This window comes from Vicugna pacos, chromosome 9, assembly GCF_048564905.1.
Source record: "Vicugna pacos chromosome 9, VicPac4, whole genome shotgun sequence".
Lineage (NCBI taxonomy): Eukaryota > Metazoa > Chordata > Mammalia > Artiodactyla > Camelidae > Vicugna > Vicugna pacos.
The window spans coordinates 47,598,689-47,619,443 of NC_132995.1; the positions used below are offsets into that span (position 1 = coordinate 47,598,689).

Genomic DNA, 20,755 nt, shown 5'->3' on the forward strand with positions numbered 1-20,755 from the left:
TAAATTAATCTCAATGAACTACTTGATTCCTGGGCCATGTCTCCTGGATTGGGATTCTGCTTAAATACTGAACCACGTGGCCTCAGATTAAACAAACTCAAACCTTCTTCCAGTTCTGTGTCTTCCTTTATTCTCTCTCTTCCGACTGTGACCATCACTTTCCTTCTCTCCATGATCCCCACATCTTCACTCTCTTCAAGGTCTTGTTTAATAACCTATAGTTCTCTCAAAGCCTAGGCTATCAAATACAAATATTCATCACGTTTCTCCTTTCCTGACATCACAAATTGACTTTTCCCCAAAAACAATTATACAGTTTCATTATACGCCTTCATATTATTTTGAAACTGTTTCCAAGATTAATGCTGTTCTCTAAGCCCAGAATGTTAACTATTTCAGAATATAGGCTAATTCTGTTACTTCTTTTATAAAACACATGGTATACACTCTAATAAACCAGTGACAACACTGTCATTTTTCCCACCACCTAGCCCTTTTTATGACCACACATGAAAGTTTCTCCCTCTCGCATATTACGCAATGAGAGATCTCATTTTAAATGTCATGTGCATAAGACCAATCTTCGAAATAAAAGCAAAAATTGAAAGGATACCGGAAGAAACAAACCTATAATTTTGAGATATTAATACAGTCCCTTCAGAAACTTTTAAGATATGCTGACAAAAAATAAGCAACAATAATATTTGGATAATATGATTTAAAAAGTGGATGTTCATACCTAATTAACAGAAAACGCACATGTATCATACATTTTTTTAAAATGACCACACAGAGATCACAAAAGAATTCTCAATAATTTTAAAGAACTGACATTATAAAGACTCTATTATTGGATTAGACTGCAATGAAATTTGAAATCAATGATAAAGAATAGCTTAAAAATCCCACGTGTTCCCAGGAATAAAAGAACACTTCTTTTTCAACTGTTAGTAAATTTGAAAATATAGATAAACTGGGTAATATTCTTGATTTAAAAATGAATATTCAAAATTTGACCTAAGAGGTGGAAAATTTCACTAGATGATGAAAAATCAAAACAATGACAAATGTTCTTTCTCAAAAGCCTCCTCACTCATGTAACTAGTCCCACAGATGGATTTTATCAAACTTCTAAAATCCACATAATGATACAATATCTCTCCTGATCATTTTTTTTAAATGGTAAAGACTCCTCCAGAATCAGCAATTTACATTTGGGCCTAGAATTAGAAGAGATGAAGATATATTTTGAGACTCTAATTCCTTAAAAATAGAACAGCCAGTTTACATACTTTTAGGAATGACACACACCAATTTGAGTTCAGTTATCCAAGACGGTCAACCAACGTGCAAGGCTTTTCAAAAGGAAATATTCTATTTCACTGGAGACAACATCATATCATTGATGTTTGGGTGTCTTTTCCTACTGCAGAACCAAGACATTATAACTCAATAGAAAAATTCATCCTGAACACGACCAGCAAAAGTAAGTGAGAAAATGTAATGAAAAAAGTAACAGTAGTAAAATTAATTTTAAAATACTGAGAAAATAACTAGCATTGTGTAAAGTATTTATGAAGTACATTCTGAAACTTTATTAAAAGACATAAAAGATACCTTAATAAATGCAAAGATATTCCATGTTTATGTGGGAATGTCTCCACACTATAAAGATAATGTGTGGGTTAATTTAGAGAATCCAGTTCATCTAAAATTGAATGCAATTCCAAACAAAATCCAATTGCGTTTTTTTTTTTTTTTTGGCAACTTGAGATATTGCTAGTATACATTACACTGAAGAATGACTGTACCAGTAAAGGTCTGAAAATAGCTCAAAAATATCAAAATCAGGCAAAGGGAATTTGAAATGTCACAGTAATTAAAAGAGTATACATTTGGCACCAGCACAAAAAGAAACAGACGGATGGAACTGAATAAAGGACTAAGTTTACTACAACTTAATCTATGGCAAATAGTGTAGAGAAATGAGTTCATCATTTGAAGGAAAACTTAAGTCTCTCCTCATCACAATATTTAAAAATTATTTCAGGTAGATTAAACCTACTAGTGTGAAAAGTGAAACTCTGCAAGATTAGAAGAAACAACAGGATGAAAAATGTATGATGTTACTAGGATAAGAACAGAGTTCTTAAATAAGCCTGAAGAAGAATTACCATGAAGTATCAAAAAAAGACTCACAAATTTGGTGATGTTAAAATTAACAACATTTTACAATGAAGAACGTCATAGACACAATCAAATTAAAATAGCAGGCCCGGAGAAGACATCTGTAAAGTGCGTAAGTAGTAAGCATTAAACTATATAAAAATGTCCTAAAAATCAACAACAACCAAAAAACACAATTTAGGAGGATGGGTGGAGAATGTGAATACACATTTCATAGGGGAAAACAAAACTACAAGTGACAAATAAGCCTAGCAAGAGGCGTTAAAAACCTCAGTAGTAATCAGTGAAATGAAAATACTGAACTATCACGCTTCCTGCAACACAGTATTAAACAACACTTAATATTACTGAGGCGCTGAGAAATAAACATCCTTGCACACTGTTACCTGGGCAGTAAATTGATAAGGCACTCTGTGAAGCATGGTGACAGCATCTGACGACACTGAAAATGCACATGTGTTTACAACTATGTACATTTCATCCTTGTTTCCAATAGCGAGAAGTTGGAGACAAACTAAATGCCCATCAAAGTGGAATGGGAAATGAAATACGCTAAATTCATAATGCAAAATGTCAATGAGCAGTAAAAGCAATACAATGAACCCACATGTGTTAATATAGATAGATCTCAGACACATAATCTTGAGTAAAGCAAGCAAGATTCAGAATGAGACCTAAACTATGACACAATTTATGTATGTTTTTAAAGCAACACCACATAACATATACATACTAGGAGGATATTAGACCATGAATTGAGGGCATGAGGCAGAGGAGAATGCAACTGGCAATAAGAGTAAAGATGCTAAAAAGAGGAATGAAAACAAACAAAAAAAGACATAGACCAATCAAGATCCTGTTCATCTAACTGAGGAGCATGGTAAAGGAAGTCAACCCAATTGTGTGATATTCTGCACAAAGAAAACAAAATAATTTTAGAAACAAACCGAAGGTAATGGTTGAATAGAAAACATTAAGTACAGGAGAATGCAGAGGAGAAATCCATTGTACAGAACAAATGAAAGGCATTAAGACACAGCAGCAAGTGGGCATAAAGAAGCCAAGTCCCTGAATTCAGAAGAGGAAACTAGAAACAGTACTATTGCTGTATTGCACTGCTGAGTAAAAAGGAGATAGGTATGTAATTGAGCTAAATCATTGCCCTCTTAGTTTAATTTTCTATTGCTGCTGTAACAAATTATCAAAAAGTTAGTGAATTAAAACACCACCAATTTATTATCTCACAGCTTTGTAGGTCTGAATTTCAAAATGAGTTTCACTGGGCTAGAATCAAGGCGTCAGCAGGGCTGTGTTCCTTTTTGGAGGCTCCAGAGCAGAACCCATTTCTTTGCCTTTCCTAGCTTCTAGAGGCTGACCACATTTCTTGGCTTCTGATTCCCTGTTCTTCCATCTTCAAAGACAGCAGCAACGTTGCATCTTTCTGACCATTCATCTGTGGTCACAACTCCTTACTCTCCTGGTCTGCCTCTCGCCTCTCTCTTTTCAAGACTCTCATGTTAGACTGAACCCAAGCAGCTCATCCAGAGTAATCTTGCTCTTTTAAGGTCATCTGCTTAGCAATCTTAATTCTATCAACAACCTTAATTCCCCTTCTGCCATGTAAGATAATGTATTCGAAGGTTCTGAGATTAGCATGAAGCGAAGTGTCAGCTAGTAAATTTATTCCCCCATGCAGTAAACGCAGTTAAAGATGTTTGATTAGAAGTCTTACTTTTAATGTACTATGTGGTATTTGTAGACATTTTAACCCTGCCTAAACTTTATTCAGTTCTTCCTATGAAATTCTGTCTATACAGCTTACCATTTGCACCTACCCTGTTCTGGAGTGCCATCTTCTCTCCTTTTCTAGGACATGCATTTTCCTGGCATGTAATAAACTTTGCTTGAGCAGATAAAAAAAAACCGGCACTAACAAATTGGAGCAATGACCAGAAACAATCCTAATGAAGACAGATGATGCTACAAGATAAAAAAGAAATAAAACAACCTGGCAAACACTACCTTGATTAAGTGATCCAAGTTGACATAAGCAGTGATAATTCATATTGCTATCATGTAGTCTTCAATGATGTGATAAGAAGGGAACTTCGCCTTTGTGACATTTTCCCCCAAACCCAGACTAATCATGAGGAAACATTCAACAAATCCAAATTGAGTGACATTCTCCAAAATGCCTGACCAAGCATGCTAAACTGTCGAGATTGAGAAAAATTAGGAAACAATGAAAAATGATCACTGACCAGAGGAGACTAAGGAGACATCACAGCTAAATGTAAGGTGAAATCCTGGTTGGGATCTTGGCACAGAAAAGGGGTGTTAGTGGAAAAATAGGTGAAATTCAAATGAAGTCGAGAATTTATTTTACTTTTCGAACACCTTTATTGTGGTACGATTCTTATACAGTAAACTACACAGACTTCAGGTGTACAATTTGATAAATTTGACAGAAGTATACACCAATGAAACCACCACCATAATCAAGATAGTTTACATTTCCATCACTCCCCAAGAAGTGCAAGTCAAGAATTTAGTTAACAATATTGTGCCAATATCTGTTCTTCCATTTCAACGAATGTACCAGGGTAATGAAAGACACTAACATTAAGGAAATTGTGTGAAGAGAAATGGAAATTTCCTCTACTCTCTTTTCAACTTTTTTGTAAATCTAAAATTATTTCCAAACCAAAGAGTTACTCTAACAGAAAAGGAAGCCTGACTATATGATAAATGGATACGCCCAACTATGGAGAGAAAGGATTCAGGGAAGGAAGGGAGGAAGGATTAGGAAGGGGGAGGGAGGGAAGGAAGAGAAAGAAAGAAAAAAACGAATGAATGAATGAATGATGGCCAACATTAAGCAACAACAGCACACCTCCAGATTTACGGAGGGGCTCCTGCACTAAGTACTTTACGTACATCATGTACTCCCCACTTCAGCTCCAGGTAACAGACACTCCCAGTACTGACGTTTTAGAGAAGAAGCAGTGAAACCTCACAGATGAGCTACTCTGCCCAAGATCATCCTGCCTGGAGGAACTGAGATTCAAATCCAGAGGTCTGTCCACGAAACCCACCCTCTTAGGCACTAAGCAGGAACATTCCATGACCTCTTCCATTGTTTTGTCATTTTACACAAGGGCACATCCCAGTGAACTAAGAAAGAACTCAACTACGCCACCGCACACGCGATCTTTGGGGAACAAGTCAGCAGAACAGCATCAGGAGGCTTGCTGTCTATGAGACGGGGAGAAATCGGCAAGGTGCACGGGAAGAGAAAGTAAGCCTGATAAACTACACTCGTCTGGCAAGAAGAGCATCACTAAACTCACTTAGAAACAATTACTTGCCCACTTCCTCAGGATGATCTGACCACGACCTGTTTAAGTATCTGTACAGTGTAACTGTTACACTTAATCTTAATTCATCTCCACCCACTAGAATGTAACGTCTAAGAGGGTAATGCTTCCCGTCTGTTCTGTTCACTGGCATTCTTCAAATGCAGGAGCACCTAGTACTCAGCAGATGGTCAATAAATACTTCGAGAAAGAAGGAAGGCAGAAAAGAAGGGAGGAAAGGGTGGAGAGAGAGTAGGGTAGGGGAGGAGATAATTTCAGGAAACAGAAATGATTTTGACTGTCCCCATGGAGGGAAATAACTGGGAAGAAATGTGTACCATTTGCGTGATTTCTGTAACGTCAGCTCTATGTTAAGTAATGGAATAGATTTTAAGGAAAGCTGGAAAAGCTCCTTTTCTACCAGACTGGAGTCTCAATTTTAGGATAAGAATTAGGTGGGTTCCACTCTCTGGACAGGATACAAAATATCAAACTTCCTCCCAAGTTCAAGACATCATTTTATTTAGGATCTTTTTTTTTCATCCATAGAAACACTGATACCAATTTCTAACTGCAACTGAAATACAGAAGATTAAAAATCATGAAAAGCTGGAGTTTTAGCTGAGGAACTCTAACGTACTCCCTTCTCTTCCTGAACTTGTAAAGGACTTCATGGCCCAAATCAACTGGTATTCTTCCAGAAGGAGGAAATACTTTCGAACTCTTTTCTTCCAAGTTGAGTTGATGACAAATAAGGCTATTTTGCCAAATTTCTACTTGCTTCTCCGTTTCTCTTGGTGTGTAAAAAGTTGATTTACCACGGAAGCAAAATCTTTTGAGGGTTCCATCTTTTATATGGTCATGAAAACACTGTAATCAGTTCTGCATTTGTGATTCAAGTTAAGGACCTTTCACGGATTCTATTTATTATAAATGTGGACATTATCAAAAGAAGCCAATTTTAATAAAAGTCTTCCTCCAAAAAGATATTCGAGGCTTCCTCCTTCTGCTGTGATAAACACTTCCAGGTGGTATTTGATGGACAATAAGAATCCTGTGCATCTGGCATTCATAGCAGAGTTTAGAATTAGAATTTCAGATCATGCTGGCAAGCCTGAGTAATTCCTTAATTCTTCAAATGGAACACAATTTGCTCAATCTTACACAGCATTCTGATTTTAATTAAAATCTACTGTATGATATAGAAATATTATACCAACTTGCAAATCCCTACTTGATGGAAGTTGGAGAGGGGGTGCATCAAATACCGCTATTTAATTATTTGTATTATCCTTTGTCAAGAGAATTTAATGTTACCAGAGGGACCATAACAGTTTCACACAGAGTTTATGGGAGCTAAACATTTCAAAAAGATGCTTTAACGCTACAAAGCAGATGTGAGCAGTCTTCATTTTTGCAGAAAAGCTTTAAAAATAAAAACAGAGATCTGCTTCTTGAGTGACTAGGTTTCCCCCTAAATTTCTCCTCATCGAGTGCTGTAAATGGCATTTTCGGGAATAGCAACACAGGAAGAGCAACACCTAACCTAAAATCAGAGGGATACTCATTGTTTGAAATTAATGATTGAATTTCACATTTGGCATCATAAGAGGGATGGGGCGGGGTGAGCAGCTAGCTAACCACAAGTCTTTGAAATGCTGCTTAGGTATGAGTAAATGCTTCATTTTATCAAAGAGAAGAGTCATGGATAACAACAGGGGCTCTGTCCTGACCCTCCTGCATCCTTGAAGAAGAAAATGTGACCGAGAATTTGTCCTCAGTGCCTGGACTACAGAAATCTGAAAGCTCTTGAAAAGTGAATACAGTGCTTAGTACTGCTAGATAAGTTTCAGCATTGGATTTTTAAGTGCTCCGAAAAGACTTTTACTCAGGCCCAGAATGGAGAATGGCCTTGTGGGCTTCTCGCTTAGAAAAGGTGTGTATTTTGAGTTCTCGGACAAGGGTAAGAAATTCTTCCCAGTGGAGTCTATAAAAATGTATTAAAGACACTCACAGCTCTGTTAGGAGAATTCTACCAAATGACAGGAACATCCCCAAACTGGAGCTTTCACAGACTTTGTACTTTCTGAATTCGTGAATGAATGACAGCCTGTATAACCAGCCAGGCTGTATAGATCTTCAAGACAACTGCCTCTGGAATTGGGCCCAGAATCATGACAACAAATTTCTTTCGATTTTATCCTTGAATTGTGCAAAACCCTTGGACTTTGCTTCAATAAAGCAACTCCGCCTGGCCGATATTCTGTATACCCCAGAACTCAACCTACACTGGGGCTAAATATGAGACTAACTGCAATAGATGGTATTACTGTTCCCAGTTAGTCACTAGCCTACATTATGAACCACTGCCACCTGAGTTACAATGCTGCCTCTGCCCCATAAAAGACAGGTTTGGTCATGCGACCTGTGTTAACCACATGGGACAAAATGAAAGTCCTGTACACCACATCCAATCAGAAGGCTTAAAAGTCACTGCTCTTATGTCCACTGATACTTCTCCCTGTGCTATGAGCACAGCATGCCCCAAACAGTGAGAGTCCCTTTAGCCTGGATCCTGACTAGAAAAAGACAGAGCACAGGGACAGCTGAGCTGCAGACACTGCAGAGAAAATGCAATAAGAACAAGAAATATAAATCTGTGTGGTTCTACATTACTGACATTTTATTTATTATCAACCCAAAATCTTAGCAAAGACTAATACTGTTTTTTCAAATTCCAGTATCAATTGACCATCATTGAGTTGCCAGTATATTCTCCCTTTGTGCTGAATGTATTCACAAATGCAATTTTATTGTTATCATTCATCTAATTTAGAATTCAGAAATTCTGAGCTTGCAAACTCAGTAACATTCAATCTACAGCCCTGCGTTTTACATAAAAAACAACATTGTGATGCAGTCTGGGAGGCTAACATGGTTAATTCTCTAGCCACCACATCCCCCTTGCAATTCTCTGAAGGCAGCCTTGATTTTCATACTGCCTAAGTGTCGTTCTAACATACAGAATACAGCCAATTGTGCTGTAATACCTGTACGGTGACAGATGGAAACTAGACTTATTGTGGTGATCACTTTGTAACAAACAAGAATACCTAATCACTAGATGGTACACCTGAAACTAATGTAATGCTGAGTGTCAAGTATAATTCAATAAAAAAGAGAAGGTCCCTACCTCCCATGCAACTCCTCACTTCTATCTGTAAAAGTTCTGTATGTCGTGGGTTTGGGCTCAAACGCCACATTCTGCCTGAAATCTCTGATCCTCCCAGTGGAGTCGATTTCCTTCTCCTCTGCTTTTCTGCTACTTACCTCCTGACTCCAGAGGACCCTTGAGGTCAGGGACACTTGCTGTTTTGTTCATTCCTCTTTCCCTACAGCCTAGAACAGCACCCGGCCAAGAGCAAGGGTTCATCTAGTACGTGCTACGGATGAAGGAAGCACTTTCCGCAACCTGTTCCGCATTTCTGACCATCACTCACCACCGAGTAAATTCTGAGCAGAAAAAAAAAATCTATATCTTGATCAACTGTTTAGTCCCGGAGCACCTCACAGGGTGATTTGAACATAAAAGATGTTTATTACCTAATGTGAATTTAACAAAAAAATCTATAATATGATCAGTCTATTTGTATCAAAATACTTTATTTCATGGCTAGTCTTCATGACTATCCTGCCAGTTCAATTGCCTGAGACCCAACTGGCTTATAAAATGTATTAGAACAATATTAAAAAAAACACAGCTCATTTGTGAGACAGTCACTGGACACAGATACATCTAGCGAATCCAAGAAATGAGATGGTACTAATTTTTTTTTAGCTTTATTACAATGGTCGTCCTCGGCACCCTGTAAATTCTAGATGTCTGCTAACATCCATAATCATCATGGTACTCTGGTACTCCCTCAGTTACCCTTCAGTATCTCTCACTGATGGGGCTGGATTTTTCTGCCCTGATTCACAAGGAAAAGTTGTGCAGTGCTGCCTTGGCATGACTGGATACCACACCCAGGACAGCTGGGTGTCCTGATGACACACTGATGACAGTGTGACGCCTTTTCCCATTACGACTTTGTCCTCCATCTGTGACAACTAAAGGTGAAGAAGACGAAGTCCCAGTAAACACTGTGACAACCTACCCAGTGGGCTATGAACTGCGAACTCTTCAGGTTGGTCACTCTAAATTTGACTCATCTATGCAACATGTAGCTGCTGGGCACGCACTCTAGAGACTGACTGCTGGCCAAACCCAGAGTCAAAACGTGTTTTGTTTTCACTTGGCCAGTGTTTTAGGTTCACATGCTTAATTAGTTGGCACATGTTAAAAATCGGTATGTTTTATACAAAAGGTAACTTTCCGACATCTCTTCAAAAGCAGATGTGACCACACTGGCTTGTGCTTCTGTACGGCAACTGCAGCTGGGCCGAGGAGGGGGCTGTTTTCCCCTAGAAATTCTCTCTCTCTCTGCAGTCTGGAACCCCTCCTGTAATGCCCCTCTAACCATGTCCCCCCAGCGCTGTCAAAGTGCCCCAGTCCACAGGGAGGAGGGCTGTTTGTGAAGACACGGAGCCATCCTCATCTACACCACAGTGGTTTTCAACTGGAGTCCTGGGGTCCCCATGATCCTCCCATGGTGCCTTGAGGTCAAAACCATTTTCATAATAAAGATGATAACTGACCTTTCACTGTGTTGACGTCTGCACTCACAGTGCAGAAATGATGGTGGTAAAACTGCAGGAGTTTTAAGACCAACCAAGACAGTGGTAACAATCACTATATTCTTCAGGGTCACCCACTTCAAGTAAAATAAATGAAATTCAGCTGCACTTAAGAAGGTCATGAATGAAGCAATAAAATTTATTTAGTAAAGTTAGGTTTTATTAATTCTTGATCCTTGACTACTACTATTTTTAATTTTAATAATTCTACACAAATAGGAATTATATGGAAAGCACTAATGCTGTGTGGCCAGGTGTGCCAGAACAGCACACCTGGACAGCACGAGTGTGTTTGCACTGCAGGCTGAAGTGCCTTCATTTTTCAAGAAACACCATTTTTTAAAAAGAACAACTGACAAACTAAATATTTAGCAGAAACTTTCCTGAAAATGAAGTGAGCTGTCAATTTAAAAAACAACTAACACTATTTGCTACCAATGATAAATTTGAGCTCTCTGGCTAATAATAATAATAATAATAATTATTATTATTATTATTATTATTATTATTATTATTATTATTATTATTATTTTAGAAAACTTCTGTCTGTTACCAGGAGCTTGACATCTTTCCAAAAAAGCAAAGACTTCTGATGAGAATGGTCATAACATTAACAAATATGATTTTTTGATACTGTATGAAACAGGCAAAAAATTGGAAGTGAGCCAATATTTCCCAAATGTCTAATACATAGTGTTACAAAATTATCCAAGAGTAAAAGATACTTCACAGAATAGAGCAGTGAGTTTTAACAGAACAAGGTCAAAACATATGTTTTGAGATTCCACATTGCAGCCAGCCCTCAAGAAACTACCAGTTGTCAAGTTTTGGCACAGTATTAAAGAAGAATGAGCACAACTGTCTCAAAAGGCTGTTAAAACACTCCATCCTTTTCAACTACCTATCTGTCCACAGCCGATTTTTCCTCATGTTCTTCAATCAAAACAGACTGTAGTTGACTGAAATGCAGAAGCAGATATGGAAATCAGCTCTCCTCTATTAAGCCAGTCTTGAAAGAAATCCTCAAAAATTAAAACAGTGCTATTCTTCAATTTCTTAATTTTTGAACTACAACTATTTTTATAGAACATATAATTTGTTACTGGATGATAAGTTCCTTTTCTTATTTTTAATGAATTATTGAAATATATTTTTTAAACTCATCAGTTTAAATTTCTAGTACAAAAAAATAAACAACTCTGCTATATAGCCCACATTAACAACGACTCTTTGGGGGTCATAAGTAATCTTTAAGATTATAAAGTTGTTCTGGGACCAAAAGTTTGAGATTTGTTGCTTTAGCATATCATCAATAATCTCATTTATCTTAATGAAATACACATTATAACAGTTGCTTATTTTATTGTCATTTCTGGAAAGGAAAGAAGAAAAATCAGAATCAATAATATTCAAAAATTTCAGTCTTTCAAAGGCACTTAAAAAAACCAGGTGGGTGTAATGCATAACTAACAAGATATTGCTAAATATTCAAAAGTACCATTTTTTCAGGATTTGCTATTATAAGGGAACTATCCCAACTTTATTTCTTTTATACAGTTTGCTATATGAATTCCTTCTACTGAGACAGCAACTCAGCAGAATTTTTAATTTTAACAATTAGAAATTATATGTATGCATATATACACATGAATGTGTGTGTACAAATGTGTGTTTACATATGTATGTGGTGTGTTTACATATGTATACCCCTGGGCTCTAATAATAATTAATGATGGTTTTGAGATTCCATGTCCCACGCCTGAGTACACAGCTGCATCACTTTCCTGTTGCTGCTATAATAAATTAAAACAACAGAAATGTACTATCTTAAGTTCTGTAGGTCACGGGGCCAACAGGTCTTACTGACTAAAACCAGTGAATTGGCAGGGACGTGTTTCCTTTAGGGAAACCCTAGGGGAGCACCTACTCCCTTGCTTTCTCCAGCTCCCAGAACCCTCCTTCGTTTTCAAAGCCAACTATGTTGCACATCTCTGTGTCTTTCTCCTGTGGTCACACATCCTCTGACCACCGCTGGGAAAGGTATAAAGAACCCCTGTGATTACAGTGAGAAATTCAGGATAATCTCCCTTTCTCAAGAACTTTAACTTATTTACATCTCCTAAATATCTCTTTTGCCTTATAAGGTAACGTGTTTACAGGTTCAACAGGTTATTACATAGTCTTCTTTGGGGGACCGTTATGCCTACCGCACAGTCAGAGGAAGTAAATGAACTGTTCCTTCATAAATCCTATCTGTGCAATCAACATACATACCACAGGAGTCTGCTGAATGGCAAACAGTGTTTTGCAGTAAATGACCATCCTCTCTGTTATGCTAAATCTCCTGAGACTTCCATCAAAGTACTGTGACACTGAAAACCAGCTGTCTACTAGGGAAAAACCAAATTATCTGATTATTAAAATAACTAGTCACCTACATGTGAAAAATTATTTCCTGAGGTCACATTCCCATCGACCTAAATGAATTAATCTTCTATTGGCATACAGACATCCTTTATTCTTGGGCCACGGTGTCCAAAAAGTAAAATGACAGAAAATATTTAAAAGCAAGCACACGCACCAAACCCACACACCACCCTCACACCCTCCTCCACACACACACACGTTTGTTTTCAGCCAATTAGAATCTTTTCTGCTTTTTTTAAAAAATTGACTTTATAAAAATGTCAATATTTTCCATTACAGCTGAAGATGCACTTAACATTTGTTGCACATTCTTAACCAAGTTGGTTAATTATGGCAAATCATATTCTGAGACATGAATGGCCAGTCCGTGCTAATCCTGGACAGAGCTATGACGTGTGGGGGCTGCGCAGTGACACCATTCATTTGCATATAATCACTTTCTGGCCTGACATCTGCCGGGTTCACTTAATTCAGTATAAGCCACTGGTATCTGAGCAACAGGAGAACACCTGGTGTAGTGATGATGAAACTGGGATGATTTTTAAAAGAAAAGAAGCTTTGGTTTCCAAGTTCCAATTTCAAGAATGGGGTTAGTCTCCCACTGCACACGGCTCTCTCTGCAGCACCACCTGAGGGTACCTGGAAGACAGCTGTAACCCTTTCCCTCCTAGCGGTGTGTGGCCTCCGCAGTGGACATCATGGTCCCAGCTGAGGATAAACAATCAGAGCCAAAAGTTCCCACTATCAAAACACCGTGATTTTCATCATCTAATGCAGAAGCACAAATGGAAGTCATTTTCACTAAATGTGCTACTTTCTTTTCCTTCTGTGAGGCAAGTCTGAGAATCCAAAGGCTTCACCCCAAAGAATCCTACGGGCACCTACGTTCTTCTGTGAGGTGCACAAATACGGATGGGTTGTCATGGGAGCACGAGCGCCATGCCATTGGGCACATTCAGCATGAAGCTGAAAGACCACGCTTCTGGCCGTTCTTAGGGAGTTTCTACATAAGAAAAGACTTTTCTATACTACCTTGTTTTAATGACAGCTACTCTCTATAAAGCAGCTTTAATAGTAAAGACAACAATAACAACGAATGTTACACAAGTTAGAGTTAATTCAATGGTGAAAGAAAATTCTACTCTGAGAAAGTGATATCAAGTCAAGTTGACAAGCAAATTTAACTCTGAATCATAAACCCAAACATAAAAGCAAATACCAAAACATTTAAAGAAGAAAATACAGAGGATCATTGCGACCTTGAAATAGGCAAAGATTTCTGATATAGGACATAGGAAAAATGAATAAATGAAAAGACCAAAAAAGAAAAAGCAACAAATCAGATTTCAACAAAATTTAAAACCTTTATACTTCATAAGACACTGTGCAGAAAATAAAGGGAAAGAATGAGAGAAAATATTTCAGTGTATCTACCTAGCAAAGTTACTGTATCCAGATCATATAAAGAACACATAATTTATTAAGACAAGAAATAAATTAAAATTGTTACAAAACTGAATTGACACTTTACCAAAGAAGAAACAAAAATGGCCAATAAGCACAGAAAAAGATGGCCCATCTCATTAGCCATTAGGGAAATAGAAACCCAAACTACAATGTGACACCATTGGCTTAAATTAAAAAGCACATCATCCAAGTACTGGTGACAAGATGCGGAAAAAAATATGACGAGGTCAAGTGTGGGGTTAGACCAGTGATGAATCCCTTAAAAAAGAAATTTTTTTTAATGTAACATTTGGGGGAAGAAATGCAGAAAATATATCCTAAGTGTTACAAATCAGGTGGTCTGTCTTAATTCAGAAACAATTAAGAGAATCTTAAAGCAGCATTCTTACCCTACTTCGGGTCCTAATACTTCTTTTTTTGAGAAGCCCATAAAAGTTATGTATTCTTTTCTCTAGAAAGTATAAAAATGCACAAAACATTCTCCTGCCCTTCTTTCCTTTGTGTTACTTATTTAAATTCTGGACTTTTACAAAATGTTGGAAGTCTGCATAAAAAGAATGTTTTTGGAATGAAGCAGGCTCAAGTGAATACATGGATAAATATACTTCAGTATATACTTCAGTATATATCAGTATACACTGCCAGGGACCATATCATCAATAATTTTCACAGATCTATCTGAACGTCACTAGAAGGGAAGTAAGTTCTAAAACAGTGTACTGAAGTAACATGTCCAAGAAGGTGCGTGTACAGTACCGTTCATGCCGTCTTTACACGCAAATGTCAAACTAGAAACAACTCAAAGGCCTGTCAACAGGGGGACTGATACACAAAGGTGTTGTATCCACACAGCAGGATGCTGCTCAGGAAAAACATGAGAACTACCCACACACGACAAAACAGGTGAGTCCAGTAAACATTATGCTGAGTGAGGAAGGCCAGACACAACATGGTACATACTGTAGGATCCCGTTCACATGAAATTACAGAACAAGCAAAATTAATCTTTTGTAACAGAAAGCAGACCAGTGGTTGCTGGGGCTGGAGGTTGTAATGGGGACAAAAAGGAACATTTTTGGGTGATGAAAAGATTCCATATCTTGATGGTAGCTATACAAGTATATCACTCACCAAAACTCATTGAATTATACACTTTTGGTGTATTTTATTGTGCATAAATTATGCTCTAGTGAACCTGATTTTTAAAATCTTGTAAGTGAATTTACCTCTACATTCACGATTTCAAGGGTGATCACTCTCACTTAGTTGAAACGTGTTACCAACACGTCTCTGCTTACATACGCAGCACATACACTGGCACTGACTTTGGGGTATAATGCAATCCGAGACATAATTATGTTCACTCCTCCAGGTAGATGAGCAATCACAATATCTATCACAGAGTTACACAGGTACATTTTGCTCCTTTAAGCGTTCACCAGCACGCATCTACATGCTGTTTTCGAATTGTGCTGTGTACACAAAATAATACCATTTTGTATTTAAGAAAAAAATGGCATCCTTAATATTCTCCACAAAATCAAAAGAAAATAAAATAGCAGGTAATTTTTCATCTCTAGCTTGCATCTGGAGAAACTGAATATAACATATTCATTTAGTAGGTGCCCTTAGGTCACTAATGAGTCAGAAGTAAAGTCAGAAACTTAATTTCCACTCTGCTGATTTTCTTACCATTATGTCTAATTCCCAAAGACTTAATAAAATATCAACCAAGTCACTGGTAGGTAATAACATTTCTTCAATATTTCTAAGTAGTTTCCTCTAGGGATAAACAGGCATGTCTCTATCTATTTAATAATAATTCTAAATTGGGCACAAGAAATAGCCTCGATATCACTATTTCCAAGCTCAAAAAAACGATCTGACATTTATTTCACATTCAACACTGGTGCACGGGTCGATCCTTTCAATAAGAATTGGTCCCAAACCAGGATTTAAATTAATATCTTAGATTCTTATTAACATCTAGACAACCATGACGCCTCACTGTCCTCATCAGAGGCAAAATTTATATTTTCATCACATATTTAAGCAGTTTGAAAGAAATAAGCCCTGTAAAACATTAAAACTCTGAATTATTTGAACTGTCCCTGTATTGTCCCCAGGTTCGTGAGGACACCTTTCAAGGCATCAGCCTTATCTCACATGCATTTTTCCTGGGTGCATGTCTGTGCCCCAGCTCCCCCCCTTTTATAAGGACACTAGTCATATTAGAATAAGTACTCACTGTACTCCAGTACTCCAGTATCAACATCACCTTAAGTAATTAACCTGCAATAACCCTATTTCCAAATAAGGGTACGTTCCGAGGTCCTGGATTAGGACTTCAACACATGGGTTTGGGGGTGGGGGACACAATTCAACCCTACACAGCCCCAAATTATCTTTCTGGTTTCCCTTTAATCTATTCTCTTTTATGCAAATTTCAGGCATCCTTCCAGTGCTCCTTCCAGAAATAAAGTTAAGACGGAGGGCTCCAGGCTGCTGGGGTACTGCTGTCCACCCATACCCCTGCCCTGAGCCCACGTATGGTCCCCAATGGAAAGAAGTGAAGTTGGGAACTCCAGGGCGCTGCACACCTGGAGGCTTCTGTTGAAGTCTAGAGGGTGGACCAGGTGACTGGACTCTACCTCTTCCATCTGCTTGCTACCAGCTGCCCATCTTTGCCCCAAATCCCTCCCAGGAGAACAGGAATCCCCTCTCCAACGTGGAGGAAGAGGAATAAGGCTAAAGAGGTGCTGGGTGCCCAAGGCACCAGGGATGAGACGCTGCGTCTCAGCACAGGGCTGAGACCCCTGCCACCACACCTGCCCCCCCTAGCCCCCGACCACCACTCCCCTAGCTGAAGGACAAACACCCAGGTCTTCCAAGATCTGCCTGTGTTTACCTAATGCCCTCACCTCTCACCACATCCCTATTTTAAACAAAATCGCAGTTCTTCAAACGCCTGGATCTCATCATGGTGTCTTTCCTCTCCACACCTTCCCACGGAATTCCTTCTGTCGACATCCTCACCTGGGGAACGTCTCCTCTTCCTCTCGGCTCAGATGTCCCTCCCCGACTCAGACAGCACCTAGGATGTACCTTTTCACAAGCCTCACTGTAGCCACCTGCTCTCACCTGTGCAAAAGCTCTGTGACGTGCCCGCCCCGCTACCTCCATACCCGGCAAGGGTCTGGGCTGCTGATTATCCAATAACCATGTGCTGGTGAACAAAAGAAGGCAGTGTTTGCAGACGGTCTTGACTGAGAGGTCTAAGAGCACTAGAAGGCTTTTTTAAGGGGGGTTGAGGAGTAGATTTTGTTTGTTTGTTTGTTTGTTTGTTTCACTTAACATCCTATCTTGTTTAAATACCTTGCCTGAGAGAGCCCTTCCTCACAGGGGAGTGTCAGCCCACAGCTAGTCCCCGAACGTCAGAACAGGAAGCTGTCTTGGAGACCACATGGCAAGGAGCCTTCTTAGCTTTCAGCCCAGCGAGGTGGAGTCGCCAACCCGAGTCCAGCCAGCTCTTGGGCGACAGAGTGGTGCCCAGATCTCAGTGTCTCACTCTGGTCTGTGAGTGATCGTCTATTGTCTGACTCTGTCGCAGGACTCCAGGGAAAGCATGCAGACCCTTGACTCCACACTGTGCTCTGTGAGGGCCCGGCCAGAGCCACACCACTGGTTCCCGCTGATTTTACCTCGTCCCCCAAGGGCTACACTGCCTTAAAATGAGCTACTCAAAAGGGCATCCCAGACACACACTTCTAATAGCATTCAAATAATGCAATTCAGGCTGTTCCCCCAATTCTCAATTCTCTTGCTTCCACTGCCTTAGGCTCCCTTGAAACGCATCTATTTTTCTGTGATTCCAACAGGAATTTTCCCATCTCTGAGCCGCACAACCAACCCCATGTGCATGTTTATATCAATGTGCAATCAATCATAGTTTGTTCTTTTTTAAATAGTTCTCTTTTTAAAGACCCAAAGTCATTTTGCACAATTTTTCCCCAAGGCTTAAGTTTTGAATAGCTGGTTCAAATCAATTGGTCACTTAGGAAGGAAATTAACAGTCTTTCTGACTGCAGATCAAGACTTTCTTTTTTCATTATAATTGCTATTATTTTATCCTGAATACAAAAGCATTCTAGGGCTATAGAATTAGAAAACAAAAACAGCTCAGTAATGACTCTTGTATGAATTGCTGATATATAGCACAGAGAAGGAACATCTGAAACAACAGCTCTTCTAAAAAAAGCAAATGTTGAATGGACTCTACCATAAAACAGTCATGACGAGAAATACACTGCGCTTGTGCAATATGTTATCAAAATACAATGTTATATGTAAATTATACCTCAAAAATATTCTGCATCTCAACGCAAGATAAATGAAGGTCTAACGTGTAACAGCAGTAGAGATCAATAAAAATAATACTGATGGTTTTTGGCAGGAGTACCTGTGAAACAGAAGCTTCTAAAACTTAATTTTCTGAAATTTTTGGTGTTTACAGCTGTACTTCTATGGATCGTCACTATGATTTCAATTTAATTAAAAAAGTTTATTGGGGGGAGAGAGAAGCAAGATGGCGCAGTACAAGGACGCTTGTAGCTCAACCTATCCCACAAGTACACCAAAACTCACATCTACGGACCTACTCAGCCAACTAGAGTACCTGTTGAACTCCAACAGAACATCGCCCTCTTTGAAAGGCAAAGATGCCAAAAATCTGGTAGGAGAAAAGGAAAAAAGAAAGAAGAAAAAGTAAAAAGTGCGGGACCAGTCCCGCAGGGAGGGAGCGGCAAAGGAGTACTGGCGCTCATTCGCTGGGCTCCCCTCTCCGATGGAGAGGCCAGTGGGACGGAGGGGGAACCTCCAAGGCTCAGATCTGCCCTGAGCACCCCATGACCAACACAACTGAGTTAAACGGGCACAAAGGGTGCCCGCAACACCCAGCCCGAGATGCGAGCCAGCAGCTGGGGACGGGACAGGTCGCCCAAGCCGCGCAGAGGACTGGGGTGGCTGCACTGAGGCAGAGCCGGGGCACTGCAGGGGGCTGCGCACCTTGGCTGGGATGGGATATGGAGCAGATATGGATATGAGTCCCCCATAAACTGCGAAAAAAGCAAAGCAACACGGCTGGTGTGCCCTGGGGGTGGGGTGGCACCATAGCCTTTGTCTTCTCAGACCCGCGCCGCCATTACTGGCACATCTCTCAAGAACAGAGGCAGGGCGCAGCCATAGCCACCATCTCCTCCTGTGCACAGTGCCCGGGTAGGGGCAGGGCCGAGACCTGAATCCACACCCGGGGGCTCCACAACATCCTAGGCAGGACTGAGACTTGTTTACAGCCTGAGGCAGATAGGATCTTTCTGCCCTGGCACCTCAGAGAACTTGCACCGCCAAAACAAACAAGGAACTGAGATTTGGCAAGGAGCAGGGGCAGGGCCGTTCCGCGGTCTTCCCTGAGAGCCTGCCTTCAGAGTGCCGACCCGAGGCAGAGCGGGCAGCTGCATAGAGCAGAGGAGCAACCGGCACCAGGAGAGGGCGGGGTGGCCCCCCACCATCCTGACAGGAACGCAGCACCTGACCACAGTGCTGGGAGGGGGTGCGATCCACCCACCTGCCTCACCCGAGTGCAGCATCTGACTGGGGCATTGGGTGGGTGAGTGACCCACCCGCCCACCAGGTAAGAGCTCAGCATCTGACCCAGGGTTGGGAGGGGGCGCAATCTGCTAGCCGACAGCCACTAGAAGCAGTACAGATGAGGGTGCCAACAGAGGGCCTCTGGAAACAGCAAACTGAGTTCGAAAAACAGGGCGAAGACACAAAGACCTCTCGATAAAATCATTAACAGCACACTGTCTCCAGGATAACTAGATAACTGATACTCCTTAAGCCACAGTGCCAGAGAGATATGAACAATATGAAGAAGCAGAGGAACCACTCCCAATTAAAAGATCAAGAGAAATCCCCTGAAAGCATGATCAAGGAAATAGACATTGATGGCCTACTAGATCAAGATTTCAAAAAAGGAGTGATTAAAGTACCGAAGGAACTAAAAGAAATAGTGTTTAGAGATATAAAATATGTCAAAAATGAAATAGAAGCTATAAAGAAGTACCAAGTAGAATTAGTAAACTCATTTGCTGAGATGAGAGCTGACCTAAAGGCTGTACAAAGCAGGCTAGATAATGCAGAGGAACGAATAAGTGACCTAGAAGACAGGACAACACAAAGCACCCAATCAGAACAGCTGAGAGAAAAACAAATAAAAAACAATGAAAACAATATAAGGGACCTATGGGATAATATAAAGCATGCCAATCTATGAATAATAGGGGTTCCAGAAGGGGAAGAAAGAACAAAGGGGACTGAAAAGGTATTTGAAGAAATCATCACTGAAAACTTCCCAAACCTAAAGAAGGAATTAGATATCCGAGTACAGGAGGCTCAGACAATTCCAAACAGGAAGAACCCAAAGAGACCCACACCAAGACATATCGTACTCAAGATGGCCAGAGTCAAGGATAAAGAAATGATCCTAAAGGCAGCAAGAGAAAAACAGAGTAAGTTACAAG

General features: G+C 39.8%; 1 protein-coding gene and 1 long non-coding RNA gene across 2 annotated transcripts in view; one reads left to right on the forward strand and one right to left on the reverse strand.

Annotated features, from left to right (window-relative positions):
• LOC116281933 (uncharacterized) overlaps positions 1-20,755 on the reverse strand; it is a 207,957-nt gene that overhangs the window by 21,700 nt on the left and 165,502 nt on the right. The window lies entirely within an intron of this gene.
• Positions 5,373-7,804, forward strand: LOC140698497 (uncharacterized). The gene is made up of 2 exons (XR_012076297.1): positions 5,373-5,485; positions 6,093-7,804. It is a non-coding gene; the product is annotated as an uncharacterized lncRNA (long non-coding RNA).